Genomic DNA, 18,452 nt, shown 5'->3' on the forward strand with positions numbered 1-18,452 from the left:
GTTACTAGATGTTATATTATACACAGTTAGAACTATGGTTAGTTATCACTATAACTGGTACCAGATGTTATATTATACACAGTTAGAACTATGGTTAGTTATCACTATAACTGGTACCAGATGTTATATTATACACAGTTAGAACTATGGTTAGTTATCACTATAACTGGTACCAGATGTTATATTATACACAGTTAGAACTATGGTTAGTTATCACTATAACTATTACTAGATGTTATATTATACACAGTTAGAACTATGGTTAGTTATCACTATAACTATTACTAGATGTTATATTATACACAGTTAGAACTATGGTTAGTTATCACTATAACTGTTACTAGATGTTATATTATACACAGTTAGAACTATGGTTAGTTATCACTATAACTGTTACTAGATGTTATATTATACACAGTTAGAACTATGGTTAGTTATCACTATAACTGTTCCTAGATGTTATATTATACACAGTTAGAACTATGGTTAGTTATCACTATAACTGTTACTAGATGTTATATTATACAGAGTTATAACTATGGTTAGTTATCACTATAACTGTTACTAGATGTTATATTATACACAGTTAGAACTATGGTTAGTTATCACTATAACTGTTACCAGATGTTATATTATACACAGTTAGAACTATGGTTAGTTATCACTATAACTGTTACCAGATGTTATATTATACACAGTTAGAACTATGGTTAGTTATCACTATAACTGTTACTAGATGTTATATTATACACAGTTAGAACTATGGTTAGTTATCACTATAACTGTTACTAGATGTTATATTATACACAGTTAGAACTATGGTTAGTTATCACTATAACTGTTACCAGATGTTATATTATACACAGTTAGAACTATGGTTAGTTATCACTATAACTGTTACTAGATGTTATATTATACACAGTTAGAACTATGGTTAGTTATCACTATAACTGTTACCAGATGTTATATTATACACAGTTAGAACTATGGTTAGTTATCACTATAACTGGTACTAGATGTTATATTATACACAGTTAGAACTATGGTTAGTTATCACTATAACTGTTACTAGATGTTATATTATACACAGTTAGAACTATGGTTAGTTATCACTATAACTGGTACCAGATGTTATATTATACACAGTTAGAACTATGGTTAGTTATCACTATAACTGTTACTAGATGTTATATTATACACAGTTAGAACTATGGTTAGTTATCACTATAACTGTTCCTAGATGTTATATTATACACAGTTAGAACTATGGTTAGTTATCACTATAACTGGTACTAGATGTTATATTATACACAGTTAGAACTATGGTTAGTTATCACTATAACTGGTACTAGATGTTATATTATACACAGTTAGAACTATGGTTAGTTATCACTATAACTGTTACTAGATGTTATATTATACACAGTTAGAACTATGGTTAGTTATCACTATAACTGGTACTAGATGTTATATTATACACAGTTAGAACTATGGTTAGTTATCACTATAACTGGTACTAGATGTTATATTATACACAGTTAGAACTATGGTTAGTTATCACTATAACTGTTACTAGATGTTATATTATACACAGTTAGAACTATGGTTAGTTATCACTATAACTGGTACTAGATGTTATATTATACACAGTTAGAACTATGGTTAGTTATCACTATAACTGGTACCAGATGTTATATTATACACAGTTAGAACTATGGTTAGTTATCACTATAACTGTTACTAGATGTTATATTATACACTTACACTACCAGTCAAAAGTTTGGACACACCTACTCATTCAAAGGTATTTCTTTATTTTTACTATTTTCTACATTGTAGAATAATAGTGAAGACATCCAAACAATGAAATAACACATATGGAATCATGTAGTAACCAAAAAAGTTAAACAAATCAAAATAGATTTGAGATTTGAGATTCTTCAAATAGCCACCCTTTACCTTGATGACAGCTTTGCACACTCTTGGCGTTCTCTCAACCAGCTTCATGAGATAGTCACCTGTAATGCATTTCAATTAACAGGTGTGCCTTGTTAAAAGTTAATTTGTGGAATTGCTTTCCTTCTTAATGCGTTTGAGCCAATCAGTTGTGTTGTGAAAAGGTAGGGGGGGTATACAGAAGATAGCCCTATTTGGTAAAAGACCAAGTCCATATTATGGCAAGAACAGCTCAAATAAGCAAAGAGAAACGACAGTCCATCATTACTTTAAGACATGAAGGTCAGTCAATAAGGAAGATTTCAAGAACTTTGAACGTTTCTTCAAGTGCAGTCGCAAAAACCATCAAGCGCTACGATGAAACTGGCTCTCATGAGGACCGCCACAGGAATGGAAGACCCAGAGTTACCTCTGATGCAGAGGATAAGTTCATTAGAGTTACCAGCCTCAGAAATTGCAGCCCAAATAAATGCTTCACAGAGTTCAAGTACATTTGACATTTTAGTCATTTAGCAGACGCTCTTATCCAGAGTGACTTACAGTTAGTGAATATATATTTTTTTATACTGGCCCCCTGTGGGAATCGAACCCACAACCCTGGCGTTGCAAACGCCATGCTCTATCAACTGAGCTACAACCCTGCCGGCCATTCCCTCCCCTACCCTGGACGACGCTGGGCCAATTGTGCGCCGCCCATGAGTCTCCCGGTCGCGGCCGGCTCCGACAGAGCCTGGATTTGAACCAGGATCTCTAGTGGCACAGTTAGCACTGCGATGCAGTGCCTTAGACCACTGCGCCACTCAGGAGACTGTCACAGACACATCTCAACATCAACTGTTCAGAGGAGACTGTGTGAATCAGACCTTCATGGTTGAATTGATGCAAAGAAATCACTACTAAAGGACACCAATAAGAAGAAGAGACCTGCTTGGGCCAAGAAACACGAGCAATGGACATTAGACCGGTGGAAATCTGTCCTTTGGTCTGGAGTCCAAATTGCAGATATTTGGTTCCAACCGCCGTGTCTTTGAGACGTGGTGTGGGTGAACGGATGATCTCCGCATGTGTAGTTCCCACCGTAAACCATGGAGGAGGAGGTGTTATGGTGTGGGGGTGCTTTGCTGGTGACACTGTCTTTGATTTAGTTAGAATTCAAGGCACACTTAACCAGCATGGCTACCACAGCATTCTGCAGCGATACGCCATCCCATCTGGTTTGGGCTTAGTGGGACTATCATTTGTTTTTCAACAGGACAATGACCCAACACACCACCAGGCTGTTTTAAGGGCTATTTGACCAAGGAGAGTGATGGAGTGCTGCATCAGATGACCTGGCCTCCCCAATCCCCCGACCTCAACCCAATGGAGATGGTTTGGGATGAGTTGGACTGCAGAGTGAAGGAAAAGCAGCCAACAAGTGCTCAGCATATGTGGGAACTCCTTCAAGACTGTTAGAAAAGCATTCCAGGTGAAGCTGGTTGATAGAATGCCAAAAGTGTGCAAAGCTGTCATCAAGGCAACGGGTGGCTCTTTTTTGGTTACTACATGATTCCATATGTGTTATTTCATAGTTTTCAGGTCTTCACTATTATTCTGCAATGTAGAAAATAGTAAAAAATAAAGAAAAACCTTGAATGAGAAGGTGTTCTAAAACTTTTGACTGGTAGTGTAGTTATAATTGTTACTAGATATTATATTATACACGTACATATAACTATAGTTATAATTGTTACTATAATGATAACACACTAAAATATACACTGAGTGTACAGAACATTAAGGACACCTGCTCTTTCCATGAGATAGACTGACCAGGTGAAAGCTATGATCCTTTATTGATGTCACTTGTTAAATCCACTTCAATCAGTGTAGATGAAGGGGAGGTGTCACGTTAGTTCAAGGACGGGTCAGACCAAGCCAAACACAGAACTACAACACCCAGACTGAAACATAGAAAACACAACATAGAATATAATATTCACGCCCTGACTCAACATATAAGAGTCCCCTGAGTCAGGGCGTGACAGGAGGAGACACGTTAAAGAAGGAGACGATTTAAGCCTTGAGACATGAATTGTGTATGTGTGCCATTCAGAGGGTGAATGGACAAGACAAAATATTTAAGTGCGTTTGAACGGGGTATGGTAGTCGGTGCCAGGCGCCTCGGTTTGTGTCAAGAACTGCAACCTGCTGGGTTTTTCACTTTCAACAGTTTCCTGTGTGTATATAGAATGGTCCACCACCCAAAGGACATCCAGCCAACTTGACAACTGTGGGAAGCATTGGAGTCAACATGGGCCAGCATCCCTGTGGAACGCTTTCAACACTTTGTAGAGTCCCCAACGAATTGAGGCTGCTATACCCCCATCTATATCTCTCTCATGTTAATGCATGCTATGCCCCCCTCTCTATCTCTCTATCTCTCTCTAGTTAATGACTGCTATGCCCCTCTCTCTATCTCTCTAGTTAATGACTGCTATGCCCCCCTCTCAATCTCTCTCTAGTTAATGACTGCTATGCCCCCCTCTCTATCTCTCTCTAGTTAATGACTGCTATGCCCCCTCTCTATCTCTCTCTAGTTAATGACTGCTATGCCCCCCTCTCTATCTCTCTATCTCTCTCTAGTTAATGACTGCTATGCCCCCCTCTCTATCTCTCTATCTCTCTCTAGTTAATGACTGCTATGCCCCTCTCCCTCTCTATCTCTCTCTAGTTAATGACTGCTATGCCCTCTCTCTCTCTCTAGTTAATGACTGCTATGCCCCCCTCTCTATTCTCTATCTCTCTCTAGTTAATGACTGCTATGCCCCCTCTCTATCTCTCTCTAGTTAATGACTGCTATGCCCCCCTCTCTATCTCTCTATCTCTCTCTAGTTAATGACTGCTATGCCCCCCTCTCTATCTCTCTCTAGTTAATGACTGCTATGCCCCCTCTCTATCTCTCTCTAGTTAATGACTGCTATGCCCCCTCTCTATCTCTCTCTCTCTCTAGTTAATGACTTCTATGCCCCCTCTCTATCTCTCTATCTCTCTCTAGTTAATGACTGCTATGCCCCCTCTCTATCTCTCTATCTCTCTCTAGTTAATGACTGCTATGCCCCCTCTCTATCTCTCTATCTCTCTCTAGTTAATGACTGCTATGCCCCCCTCTCTATCTCTCTCTAGTTAATGACTGCTTATGCCCCCTCTCTATCTCTCTATCTCTCTCTAGTTAATGACTGCTATGCCCCCTCTCTATCTCTCTATCTCTCTCTAGTTAATGACTGCTATGCCCCCCTCTCTATTCTCTCTAGTTAATGACTGCTATGCCCCCTCTCTATCTCTCTCTAGTTAATGACTGCTATGCCCCCTCTCTATCTCTCTATCTCTCTCTAGTTAATGACTGCTATGCCCCCCTCTCTATCTCTCTCTAGTTAATGACTGCTATGCCCCCTCTCCATCTCTCTCTAGTTAATGACTGCTATGCCCCCTCTCTATTCTCTCTCTCTCTAGTTAATGACTGCTATGCCCCCTCTCTATCTCTCTATCTCTCTCTAGTTAATGACTGCTATGCCCCCTCTCTATCTCTCTATCTCTCTCTAGTTAATGACTGCTATGCCCCCTCTCTATCTCTCTCTCTCTCTCTAGTTAATGACTGCTATGCCCCCCTCTCTATTCTCTCTCTCTCTAGTTAATGACTTCTATGCCCCCCTCTCTATCTCTCTATCTCTCTAGTTAATGACTGCTATGCCCCCTCTCTCTCTCTCTGATACTGCTATGCTCTCTATCTCTCTCTAGTTAATGACTGCTATGCCCCCCTCTCTATCTCTCTCTAGTTAATGACTGCTATGCCCCCTCTCTATCTTCTCTATCTCTCTCTAGTTAATGACTGCTATGCCCCCTCTCTATCTCTCTATCTCTCTAGTTAATGACTGCTATGCCCCCTCTCTATCTCTCTATCTCTCTCTAGTTAATGACTGCTATGCCCCCTCTCTATCTCTCTATCTCTCTCTAGTTAATGACTGCTATGCCCCCTCTCTATCTCTCTCTAGTTAATGACTGCTATGCCCCCTCTCTATCTCTCTATCTCTCTCTAGTTAATGACTGCTATGCCCCCTCTCTATCTCTCTATCTCTCTCTAGTTAATGACTGCTATGCCCCCTCTCTATCTCTCTATCTCTCTCTAGTTAATGACTGCTATGCCCCCTCTCTATCTCTCTATCTCTCTCTAGTTAATGACTGCTATGCCCCCTCTCTATCTCTCTCTAGTTAATGACTGCTATGCCCCCCCTCTCTATCTCTCTCTAGTTAATGACTGATATGCCCCCCTCTCTATCTCTCTCTAGTTAATGACTGCAATGCCCCCCTCTCTATCTCTCTATCTCTCTCTAGTTAATGACTGCTATGCCCCCTCTCTATCTCTCTATCTCTCTAGTTAATGACTGCTATGCCCCCCTCTCTATCTCTCTATCTCTCTCTAGTTAATGACTGCTATGCCCCCTCTCTATCTCTCTATCTCTCTCTAGTTAATGACTGCTATGCCCCCCTCTCTATCTCTCTCTAGTTAATGACTGCTATGCCCCCTCTCTATCTCTCTATCTCTCTCTAGTTAATGACTGCTATGCCCCCTCTCTATCTCTCTCTAGTTAATGACTGCTATGCCCCCTCTCCATCTCTCTCTAGTTAATGACTGCTATGCCCCCCTCTCTATCTCTCTCTAGTTAATGACTGCTATGCCCCCTCTCTACTCTCTATCTCTCTCTAGTTAATGACTGCTATGCCCCCCTCTCTATCTCTCTATCTCTCTCTAGTTAATGACTGCTATGCCCCCTCTCTATCTCTCTATCTCTCTCTAGTTAATGACTGCTATGCCCCCCTCTCTATCTCTCTCATGTTAATGCATGCTATGCCCCCCTCTCTATCTCTCTATCTCTCTCTAGTTAATGACTGCTATGCCCCCCTCTTTATCTCTCTATCTCTCTCTAGTTAATGACTGCTATGCCCCTCTCTATCTCTCTCTAGTTAATGACTGCTATGCCCCCTCTCTATCTCTATACTCTCTCTAGTTAATGACTGCTATGCCCCCTCTCTATCTCTCTATCTCTCTCTAGTTAATGACTGCTATGCCCCCTCTCTATCTCTCTCTAGTTAATGACTGCTATGCCCCCTCTCTATCTCTCTATCTCTCTCTAGTTAATGACTGCTATGCCCCCTCTCTATCTCTCTATCTCTCTCATGTTAATGCATGCTATGCCCCCTCTCTATCTCTCTATCTCTCTCTAGTTAATGACTGCTATGCCCCCCTCTCTATCTCTCTATCTCTCTCTAGTTAATGACTGCTATGCCCCCCTCTCTGTCTCTCTCTAGTTAATGACTGCTATGCCCCCTCTCTATCTCTCTATCTCTCTCTAGTTAATGACTGCTATGCCCCCCTCTCTATCTCTCTCTAGTTAATGACTGCTATGCCCCCTCTCTATCTCTCTATCTCTCTCTAGTTAATGACTGCTATGCCCCCTCTCTATCTCTCTCTAGTTAATGACTGCTATGCCCCCCTCTCTATCTCTCTCTAGTTAATGACTGCTATGCCCCCCTCTCTATCTCTCTATCTCTCTCTAGTTAATGACTGCTATGCCCCCTCTCTATCTCTATCTCTCTCTAGTTAATGACTGCTATGCCCCCTCGCTATCTCTCTATCTCTCTCTAGTTAATGACTGCTATGCCCCCCTCGCTATCTCTCTATCTCTCTCTAGTTAATGACTGCTATGCCCCCCTCTCTATCTCTCTATCTCTCTCTAGTTAATGACTGCTATGCCCCCCTCTCTATTTCTCTCTAGTTAATGACTGCTATGCCCCCCTCTCTATCTCTCTATCTCTCTCTAGTTAATGACTGCTATGCCCCCTCTCTATCTCTCTATTCTCTCTAGTTAATGACTGCTATGCCCCCTCTCTATCTCTCTCTAGTTAATGACTGCTATGCCCCCTCTCTATCTCTCTATCTCTCTCTAGTTAATGACTGCTATGCCCCCTCTCTATTCTCTCTAGTTAATGACTGCTATGCCCCCTCTCTATCTCTCTAACTCTCTCTAGTTAATGACTGCTATGCCCCCCTCTCTATCTCTCTCTAGTTAATGACTGCTATGCCCCCTCTCTATCTCTCTCTAGTTAATGACTGCTATGCCCCCCTCTCTATCTCTCTATCTCTCTCTAGTTAATGACTGCTATGCCCCCCTCTCTATCTCTCTCTAGTTAATGACTGCTGTGCCCCTCTCTATCTCTCTATCTCTCTCTAGTTAATGACTGCTATGCCCCCCTCTCTATCTCTCTCTAGTTAATGACTGCTATGCCCCCTCTCTATCTCTCTAACTCTCTCTAGTTAATGACTGCTATGCCCCCCTCTCTATCTCTCTCTAGTTAATGACTGCTATGCCCCCTCTCTATCTATCTCTAGTTAATGACTGCTATGCCCCCCTCTCTATCTCTCTATCTCTCTCTAGTTAATGACTGCTATGCCCCCCTCTCTATCTCTCTATCTCTCTCTAGTTAATGACTGCTATGCCCCCTCTCTATCTCTCTAACTCTCTCTAGTTAATGACTGCTATGCCCCCCTCTCTATCTCTCTATCTCTCTCTAGTTAATGACTGCTATGCCCCCCTCTCTATCTCTCTCTAGTTAATGACTGCTATGCCCCCCTCTCTATCTCTCTCTAGTTAATGACTGCTATGCCCCCCTCTCTATCTCTCTATCTCTCTCTAGTTAATGACTGCTATGCCCCCCTCTCTATCTCTCTATCTCTCTCTAGTTAATGACTGCTATGCCCCCTCTCTATCTCTCTACTCTCTCTCTAGTTAATGACTGCTATGCCCCCTCTCTATCTCTCTATCTCTCTCTAGTTAATGACTGCTATGCCCCCCTCTCTATCTCTCTAACTCTCTCTAGTTAATGACTGCTATGCCCCCCTCTCTATCTCTCTATCTCTCTCTAGTTAATGACTGCATATGCCCCCTCTCTATCTCTCTATCTCTCTCTAGTTAATGACTGTTATGCCCCCTCTCTGTCTCTCTATCTCTCTCTAGTTAATGACTGCTATGCCCCCCTCTCTATCTCTCTCTAGTTAATGACTGCTATGCCCCCCTCTCTATTTCTCTCTAGTTAATGACTGCTATGCCCCCCTCTCTATCTCTCTCTAGTTTATGACTGCTATGCCCCCTCTCTATCTCTCTATCTCTCTCTAGTTAATGACTGCTATGCCCCCCTCTCTATCTCTTATCTCTCTAGTTAATGCACTGCTATGCCCCCCTCTCTATCTCTCTAACTCTCTAGTTAATGACTGCTATGCCCCCCTCTCTATCTCTCTCATGTTAATGCATGCTATGCCCCCCTCTCTATCTCTCTATCTCTCTCTAGTTAATGACTGCTATGCTCCCCTCTCTATCTCTCTATCTCTCTCTAGTTAATGACTGCTATGCCCCCCTCTCTATCTCTCTAGTTAATGACTGCTATGCCCCCCTCTCTATCTCTCTATCTCTCTCTAGTTAATGACTGCTATGCCCCCTCTCTATCTCTCTATCTCTCTCTAGTTAATGACTGTTATGCCCCCCTCTCTGTCTCTCTCTAGTTAATGACTGCTATGCCCCCTCTCTATCTCTCTATCTCTCTCTAGTTAATGACTGCTATGCCCCCCTCTCTATCTCTCTCTAGTTAATGACTGCTATGCCTCCCTCTCTATTTCTCTTTAGTTAATGACTGCTATGCCCCCTTCTCTATCTCTCTATCTCTCTCTAGTTAATGACTGCTATGCCCCCTCTCTATCTCTCTATCTCTCTAACTCTCTCTAGTTAATGACTGCTATGCCCCCCTCTCTATCTCTCTATCTCTCTCTAGTTAATGACTGCTATGCCCCCCTCTCTATCTCTCTCTAGTTAATGACTGCTATGCCCCCTCTCTATCTCTCTATCTCTCTCTAGTTAATGACTGCTATGCCCCCCTCTCTATCTCTCTCTAGTTAATGACTGCTATGCCCCCCTCTCTATCTCTCTAACTCTCTCTAGTTAATGACTGCTATGCCCCCCTCTCTATCTCTCTCTAGTTAATGACTGCTATGCCCCCTCTCTATCTCTCTAGTTAATGACTGCTATGCCCCCTCTCTATCTCTCTATCTCTCTCTAGTTAATGACTGCTATGCCCCCTCTCTCTATTCTCTCTAGTTAATGACTGCTATGCCCCTCTCTATCTCTCTATCTCTCTCTAGTTAATGACTGCTATGCCCCCCTCTCTATCTCTCTCTAGTTAATGACTCCTATGCCCCCCTCTCTATCTCTCTAACTCTCTCTAGTTAATGACTGCTATGCCCCCCTCTCTATCTCTCTCTAGTTAATGACTGCTATGCCCCCCTCTCTATCTATCTCTAGTTAATGACTGCTATGCCCCCTCTCTATCTCTCTATCTCTCTCTAGTTAATGACTGCTATGCCCCCCTCTCTATCTCTCTATCTCTCTCTAGTTAATGACTGCTATGCCCCCTCTCTATCTCTCTATCTCTCTCTAGTTAATGACTGCTATGCCCCCCTCTCTATCTCTCTATCTCTCTCTAGTTAATGACTGCTATGCCCCCTCTCTATCTCTCTCTAGTTAATGACTGCTATGCCCCCTCTCTATCTCTCTCTAGTTAATGACTGCTATGCCCCCTCTCTATCTCTCTATCTCTCTCTAGTTAATGACTGCTATGCCCCCCTCTCTATCTCTCTATCTCTCTCTAGTTAATGACTGCTATGCCCCCTCTCTATCTCTCTATCTCTCTCTAGTTAATGACTGCTATGCCCCCTCTCTATCTCTCTATCTCTCTCTAGTTAATGACTGCTATGCCCCCCTCTCTATCTCTCTAACTCTCTCTAGTTAATGACTGCTATGCCCCCCTCTCTATCTCTCTATCTCTCTAGTTAATGACTGCTATGCCCCCCTCTCTATCTCTCTATCTCTCTCTAGTTAATGACTGTTATGCCCCCCTCTCTGTCTCTCTATCTCTCTCTAGTTAATGACTGCTATGCCCCCCTCTCTATCTCTCTCTAGTTAATGACTGCTATGCCCCCCTCTCTATTTCTCTCTAGTTAATGACTGCTATGCCCCCCTCTCTATCTCTCTCTAGTTTATGACTGCTATGCCCCCCTCTCTATCTCTCTATCTCTCTCTAGTTAATGACTGCTATGCCCCCTCTCTATCTCTCTATCTCTCTAGTTAATGACTGCTATGCCCCCCTCTCTATCTCTCTAACTCTCTAGTTAATGACTGCTATGCCCCCTCTCTATCTCTCTCATGTTAATGCATGCTATGCCCCCCTCTCTATCTCTCTATCTCTCTCTAGTTAATGACTGCTATGCCCCCTCTCTATCTCTCTATCTCTCTCTAGTTAATGACTGCTATGCCCCCCTCTCTATCTCTCTATCTCTCTAGTTAATGACTGCTATGCCCCCCTCTCTATCTCTCTATCTCTCTCTAGTTAATGACTGCTATGCCCCCCTCTCTATCTCTCTATCTCTCTCTAGTTAATGACTGTTATGCCCCCCTCTCTGTCTCTCTCTAGTTAATGACTGCTATGCCCCTCTCTATCTCTCTATCTCTCTCTAGTTAATGACTGCTATGCTCCCCTCTCTATCTCTCTCTAGTTAATGACTGCTATGCCTCCCCTCTCTATTTCTCTTTAGTTAATGACTGCTATGCCCCCTTCTCTATCTCTCTATCTCTCTCTAGTTAATGACTGCTATGCCCCCCTCTCTATCTCTATCTCTCTAACACTCTCTAGTTAATGACTGCTATGCCCCCTCTCTATCTCTATCTCTCTCTAGTTAATGACTGCTATGCCCCCTCGCTATCTCTCTATCTCTCTCTAGTTAATGACTGCTATGCCCCCCTCTCTATCTCTCTCTAGTTAATGACTGCTATGCCCCCCTCTCTATCTCTCTCTAGTTAATGACTGCTATGCCCCCTCTCTATCTCTCTATCTCTCTAGTTAATGACTGCTATGCCCCCCTCTCTATCTCTCTATCTCTCTCTAGTTAATGACTGCTATGCCTCCCTCTCTATTTCTCTTTAGTTAATGACTGCTATGCCCCCCTCTCTATCTCTCTATCTCTCTCTAGTTAATGACTGCTATGCCCCCACTCTATCTCTCTATCTCTCTCTAGTTAATGACTGCTATGCCCCCTCTCTATCTCTCTCTAGTTATTGACTGCTATGCCCCCCTCGCTATCTCTCTAACTCTCTCTAGTTAATGACTGCTATGCCCCCCTCTCTATCTCTCTATTCTCTCTAGTTAATGACTGCTATGCCCCCCTCTCTATCTCTCTAGTTAATGACTGCTATGCCCCCCTCTCTATCTCTCTAACTCTCTAGTTAATGACTGTTATGCCCCCCTCTCTATCTCTCTATCTCTCTAGTTAATGACTGCTATGCCCCCCTCTCTATCTCTCTATCTCTCTCTAGTTAATGACTGCTATGCCCCCCCTCTCTATCTCTCTCTAGTTAATGACTGATATGCCCCCTCGCATCTCTCTATCTCTCTCTAGTTAATGACTGCTATGCCCCCCTCTCTATCTCTCTCTAGTTAATGACTGCTATGCCCCCCTCTCTATCTCTCTATTCTCTCTAGTTAATGACTGCTATGCCCCCCTCTCTATCTCTCTCTAGTTAATGACTGCTATGCCCCCTCTCTATCTCTCTATCTCTCTCTAGTTAATGACTGCTGTGCCCCCTCTCTATCTCTCTCTAGTTAATGACTGCTATGCCCCCTCTCTATCTCTCTAACTCTCTCTAGTTAATGACTGCTATGCCCCCCTCTCTATCTCTCTCTAGTTAATGACTGCTATGCCCCCTCTCTATCTATCTCTAGTTAATGACTGCTATGCCCCCTCTCTATCTCTCTATCTCTCTCTAGTTAATGACTGCTATGCCCCCCTCTCTATCTCTCTATCTCTCTCTAGTTAATGACTGCTATGCCCCCTCTCTATCTCTCTAACTCTCTCTAGTTAATGACTGCTATGCCCCCCTCTCTATCTCTCTATCTCTCTCTAGTTAATGACTGCTATGCCCCCTCTCTATCTCTCTCTAGTTAATGACTGCTATGCCCCCTCTCTATCTCTCTCTAGTTAATGACTGCTATGTCCCTCTCTATCTCTCTATCTCTCTCTAGTTAATGACTGCTATGCCCCCCTCTCTATCTCTCTATCTCTCTCTAGTTAATGACTGCTATGCCCCCTCTCTATCTCTCTATCTCTCTCTAGTTAATGACTGCTATGCCCCCCTCTCTATCTCTCTATCTCTCTCTAGTTAATGACTGCTATGCCCCCCTCTCTATCTCTCTAACTCTCTCTAGTTAATGACTGCTATGCCCCCCTCTCTATCTCTCTATCTCTCTCTAGTTAATGACTGCTATGCCCCCCTCTCTATCTCTCTATCTCTCTCTAGTTAATGACTGTTATGCCCCCCTCTCTGTCTCTCTATCTCTCTCTAGTTAATGACTGCTATGCCCCCCTCTCTATCTCTCTCTAGTTAATGACTGCTATGCCCCCTCTCTATTTCTCTCTAGTTAATGACTGCTATGCCCCCCTCTCTATCTCTCTCTAGTTTATGACTGCTATGCCCCCTCTCTATCTCTCTATCTCTCTCTAGTTAATGACTGCTATGCCCCCCTCTCTATCTCTCTATCTCTCTAGTTAATGACTGCTATGCCCCCCTCTCTATCTCTCTAACTCTCTAGTTAATGACTGCTATGCCCCCCTCTCTATCTCTCTCATGTTAATGCATGCTATGCCCCCTCTCTATCTCTCTATCTCTCTCTAGTTAATGACTGCTATGCTCCCCTCTCTATCTCTCTATCTCTCTCTAGTTAATGACTGCTATGCCCCCTCTCTATCTCTCTAGTTAATGACTGCTATGCCCCCCCTCTATCTCTCTATCTCTCTCTAGTTAATGACTGCTATGCCCCCTCTCTATCTCTCTATCTCTCTCTAGTTAATGACTGTTATGCCCCCTCTCTGTCTCTCTCTAGTTAATGACTGCTATGCCCCTCTCTATCTCTCTATCTCTCTCTAGTTAATGACTGCTATGCCCCCCTCTCTATCTCTCTCTAGTTAATGACTGCTATGCCTCCCTCTCTATTTCTCTTTAGTTAATGACTGCTATGCCCCCTTCTCTATCTCTCTATCTCTCTCTAGTTAATGACTGCTATGCCCCCTCTCTATCTCTCTATCTCTCTAACTCTCTCTAGTTAATGACTGCTATGCCCCCCTCTCTATCTCTCTATCTCTCTCTAGTTAATGACTGCTGTGCCCCCTCTCTATCTCTCTCTAGTTAATGACTGCTATGCCCCCTCTCTATCTCTCTATCTCTCTCTAGTTAATGACTGCTATGCCCCCTCTCTATCTCTCTCTAGTTAATGACTGCTATGCCCCCCTCTCTATCTCTCTAACTCTCTCTAGTTAATGACTGCTATGCCCCCCTCTCTATCTCTCTCTAGTTAATGACTGCTATGCCCCTCTCTCTCTCTCTAGTTAATGACTGCTATGCCCCCTCTCTATCTCTCTATCTCTCTCTAGTTAATGACTGCTATGCCCCCCTCTCTATCTCTCTCTAGTTAATGACTGCTATGCCCCCCTCTCTATCTCTCTATCTCTCTCTAGTTAATGACTGCTATGCCCCCCTCTCTATCTCTCTCTAGTTAATGACTCCTATGCCCCCTCTCTATCTCTCTAACTCTCTCTAGTTAATGACTGCTATGCCCCCTCTCTATCTCTCTCTAGTTAATGACTGCTAGCCCCTCTCTATCTATCTCTAGTTAATGACTGCTATGCCCCCTCTCTATCTCTCTATCTCTCTCTAGTTAATGACTGCTATGCCCCCCTCTCTTCTCTCTATCTCTCTCTAGTTAATGACTGCTATGCCCCCCTCTCTATCTCTCTAACTCTCTCTAGTTAATGACTGCTATGCCCCCTCTCTTCTCTCTATCTCTCTCTAGTTAATGACTGCTACCCCTCTCTCTCTCTCTAGTTAATGCTATGCCCCCTCTCTATCTCTCTCTAGTTAATGACTGCTATGCCCCCTCTCTATCTCTCTATCTCTCTCTAGTTAATGACTGCTATGCCCCCTCTCTATCTCCTCTCTCTAGTTAATGACTGCTATGCCCCCCTCTCTATCTCTCTATCTCTCTCTAGTTAATGACTGCTATGCCCCCTCTCTATCTCTCTATCTCTCTCTAGTTAATGACTGCTATGCCCCCCTCTCTATCTCTCTAACTCTCTCTAGTTAATGACTGCTATGCCCCCTCTCTATCTCTCTATCTCTCTCTAGTTAATGACTGCTATGCCCCCCTCTCTATCTCTCTATCTCTCTCTAGTTAATGACTGTTATGCCCCCTCTCTGTCTCTCTATCTCTCTCTAGTTAATGACTGCTATGCCCCCTCTCTATCTCTCTCTAGTTAATGACTGCTATGCCCCCCTCTCTATTTCTCTCTAGTTAATGACTGCTATGCCCCCTCTCTATCTCTCTCTAGTTTATGACTGCTATGCCCCTCTCTATCTCTCTATCTCTCTCTAGTTAATGACTGCTATGCCCCCTCTCTATCTCTCTATCTCTCTAGTTAATGACTGCTATGCCCCCTCTCTATCTCTCTAACTCTCTAGTTAATGACTGCTATGCCCCCCTCTCTATCTCTCTCATGTTAATGAATGCTATGCCCCCCCTCTCTATCTCTCTATCTCTCTCTAGTTAATGACTGCTATGCCCCCCTCTCTATCTCTCTATCTCTCTCTAGTTAATGACTGCTATGCCCCCCTCTCTATCTCTCTATCTCTCTAGTTAATGACTGCTATGCCCCCCTCTCTATCTCTCTATCTCTCTCTAGTTAATGACTGCTATGCCCCCTCTCTATCTCTCTATCTCTCTCTAGTTAATGACTGTTATGCCCCCTCTCTATCTCTCTCTCTAGTTAATGACTGCTATGCCCCCTCTCTATCTCTCTATCTCTCTCTAGTTAATGACTGCTATGCCCCCTCTCTATCTCTCTCTAGTTAATGACTGCTATGCCTCCCTCTCTATTTCTCTTTAGTTAATGACTGCTATGCCCCCTTCTCTATCTCTCTATCTCTCTCTAGTTAATGACTGCTATGCCCCCTCTCTATCTCTATCTCTCTAACTCTCTCTAGTTAATGACTGCTATGCCCCCTCTCTATCTCTCTATCTCTCTCTAGTTAATGACTGCTATGCCCCCCTCTATCTCTATCTCTCTCTAGTTAATGACTGCTATGCCCCCTCTCTATCTCTCTCTAGTTAATGACTGCTATGCCCCCCTCTCTATCTCTCTCTAGTTAATGACTGCTATGCCCCCCTCTCTATCTCTCTATCTCTCTCTAGTTAATGACTGCTATGCCCCCCTCTCTATCTCTCTATCTCTCTCTAGTTAATGACTGCTATGCCTCCCTCTCTATTTCTCTTTAGTTAATGACTGCTATGCCCCCCTCTCTATCTCTCTATCTCTCTCTAGTTAATGACTGCTATGCCCCCTCTCTCTATCTCTATCTCTCTCTAGTTAATGACTGCTATGCCCCCCTCTCTATCTCTCTCTAGTTATTGACTGCTATGCCCCCCTCGCTATCTCTCTAACTCTCTCTAGTTAATGACTGCTATGCCCCCTCTCTATCTCTCTATCTCTCTAGTTAATGACTGCTATGCCCCCCTCTCTATCTCTCTAGTTAATGACTGCTATGCCCCCTCTCTATCTCTCTAACTCTCTAGTTAATGACTGTTATGCCCCCCTCTCTATCTCTCTATCTCTCTCTAGTTAATGACTGCTATGCCCCCCTCTCTATCTCTCTATCTCTCTCTAGTTAATGACTGCTATGCCCCCCTCTCTATCTCTCTCTAGTTAATGACTGATATGCCCCCCTCGCTATCTCTCTATCTCTCTCTAGTTAATGACTGCTATGCCCCCTCTCTCTATTCTCTCTCTAGTTAATGACTGCTATGCCCCCCTCTCTATCTCTCTCTAGTTAATGACTGCTATGCCCCCCTCTCTATCTCTCTCTAGTTAATGACTGCTACGCCCCCCTCTCTATCTCTCTATCTCTCTCTAGTTAATGACTGCTATGCCCCCTCTCTATCTCTCTATCTCTCTCTAGTTAATGACTGCTATGCCCCCCTCTCTATTTCTCTCTAGTTAATGACTGCTATGCCCCCCTCTCTATCTCTCTATCTCTCTCTAGTTAATGACTGCTATGCCCCCTCTCTATCTCTCTATCTCTCTCTAGTTAATGACTGCTATGCCCCCCTCTCTATCTCTCTATCTCTCTCTAGTTAATGACTGCTATGCCCCCCTCTCTATCTCTCTATCTCTCTAGTTAATGACTGCTATGCCCCCCTCTCTATCTCTCTATCTCTCTCTAGTTAATGACTGCTATTCCCCCCCTCTCTATCTCTCTATCTCTCTCTAGTTAATGACTGCTATGCCCCCCTCTCTATCTCTCTATCTCTCTCTAGTTAATGACTGCTATGCCCCCTCTCTATCTCTCTCTAGTTAATGACTGCTATGCCCCCCTCTCTATCTCTCTCTCTCTAGTTAATGACTGCTATGCCCCCCTCTCTATCTCTCTCTAGTTAATGACTGCTATGCCCCCCTCTCTATCTCTCTATCTCTCTCTAGTTAATGACTGCTATGCCCCCCTCTCTATCTCTCTCTAGTTAATGACTGCTATGCCCCCCTCTCTATCTCTCTATCTCTCTCTAGTTAATGACTGCTATGCCCCCCTCTCTATCTCTCTCTAGTTAATGACTGCTATGCCCCCCTCTCTATCTCTCTCTAGTTAATGACTGCTATGCCCCCCTCTCTATCTCTCTTCTCTCTCTAGTTAATGACTGCTATGCCCCCCTCTCTATCTCTCTATCTCTCTCTAGTTAATCATTGCTATGCCCCCCTCTCTATCTCTCTAGTTAATGACTGCTTTGCCCCCCTCTCTATCTCTCTATCTCTCTCTAGTTAATGACTGCTATGCCCCCCTCTCTATTTCTCTCTAGTTAATGACTGCTATGCCCCCCTCTCTATCTCTCTCTAGTTAATGACTGCTATGCCCTCTCTCTATCTCTCTCTAGTTAATGACTGTTATGCCCCCCTCTCTATCTCTCTCTTGTTAATGACTGCTATGCCCCCCTCTCTATCTCTCTCTAGTTAATGACTGCTATGCCCCCCTCTCTATCTCTCTATCTCTCTCTAGTTAATGACTGCTATGCCCCCCTCTCTATCTCTCTATCTCTCTCTAGTTAATGACTGCTATGCCCCCTCTCTATCTCTCTATCTCTCTCTAGTTAATGACTGCTATGCCCCCCTCTCTATCTCTCTCTAGTTAATGACTGCTATGCCCCCCTCTCTATCTCTCTAACTCTCTCTAGTTAATGACTGCTATGCCCCCCTCTCTATCTCTCTATCTCTCTAGTTAATGACTGCTATGCCCCCCTCTCTATCTCTCTAACTCTCTAGT

At 43.4% G+C, this 18,452-nt stretch overlaps 1 protein-coding gene across 1 annotated transcript in view; it reads left to right on the plus strand.

The window, feature by feature from the left end:
- Positions 1–18,452, plus strand: part of LOC121555704 (pleckstrin homology domain interacting protein) — a 172,143-nt gene that overhangs the window by 119,161 nt on the left and 34,530 nt on the right. The gene's annotated exons all lie outside the window — the stretch shown is intronic.

This window comes from Coregonus clupeaformis, unplaced genomic scaffold, assembly GCF_020615455.1.
Source record: "Coregonus clupeaformis isolate EN_2021a unplaced genomic scaffold, ASM2061545v1 scaf0044, whole genome shotgun sequence".
NCBI classification, from domain to species: Eukaryota; Metazoa; Chordata; class Actinopteri; order Salmoniformes; family Salmonidae; genus Coregonus; species Coregonus clupeaformis.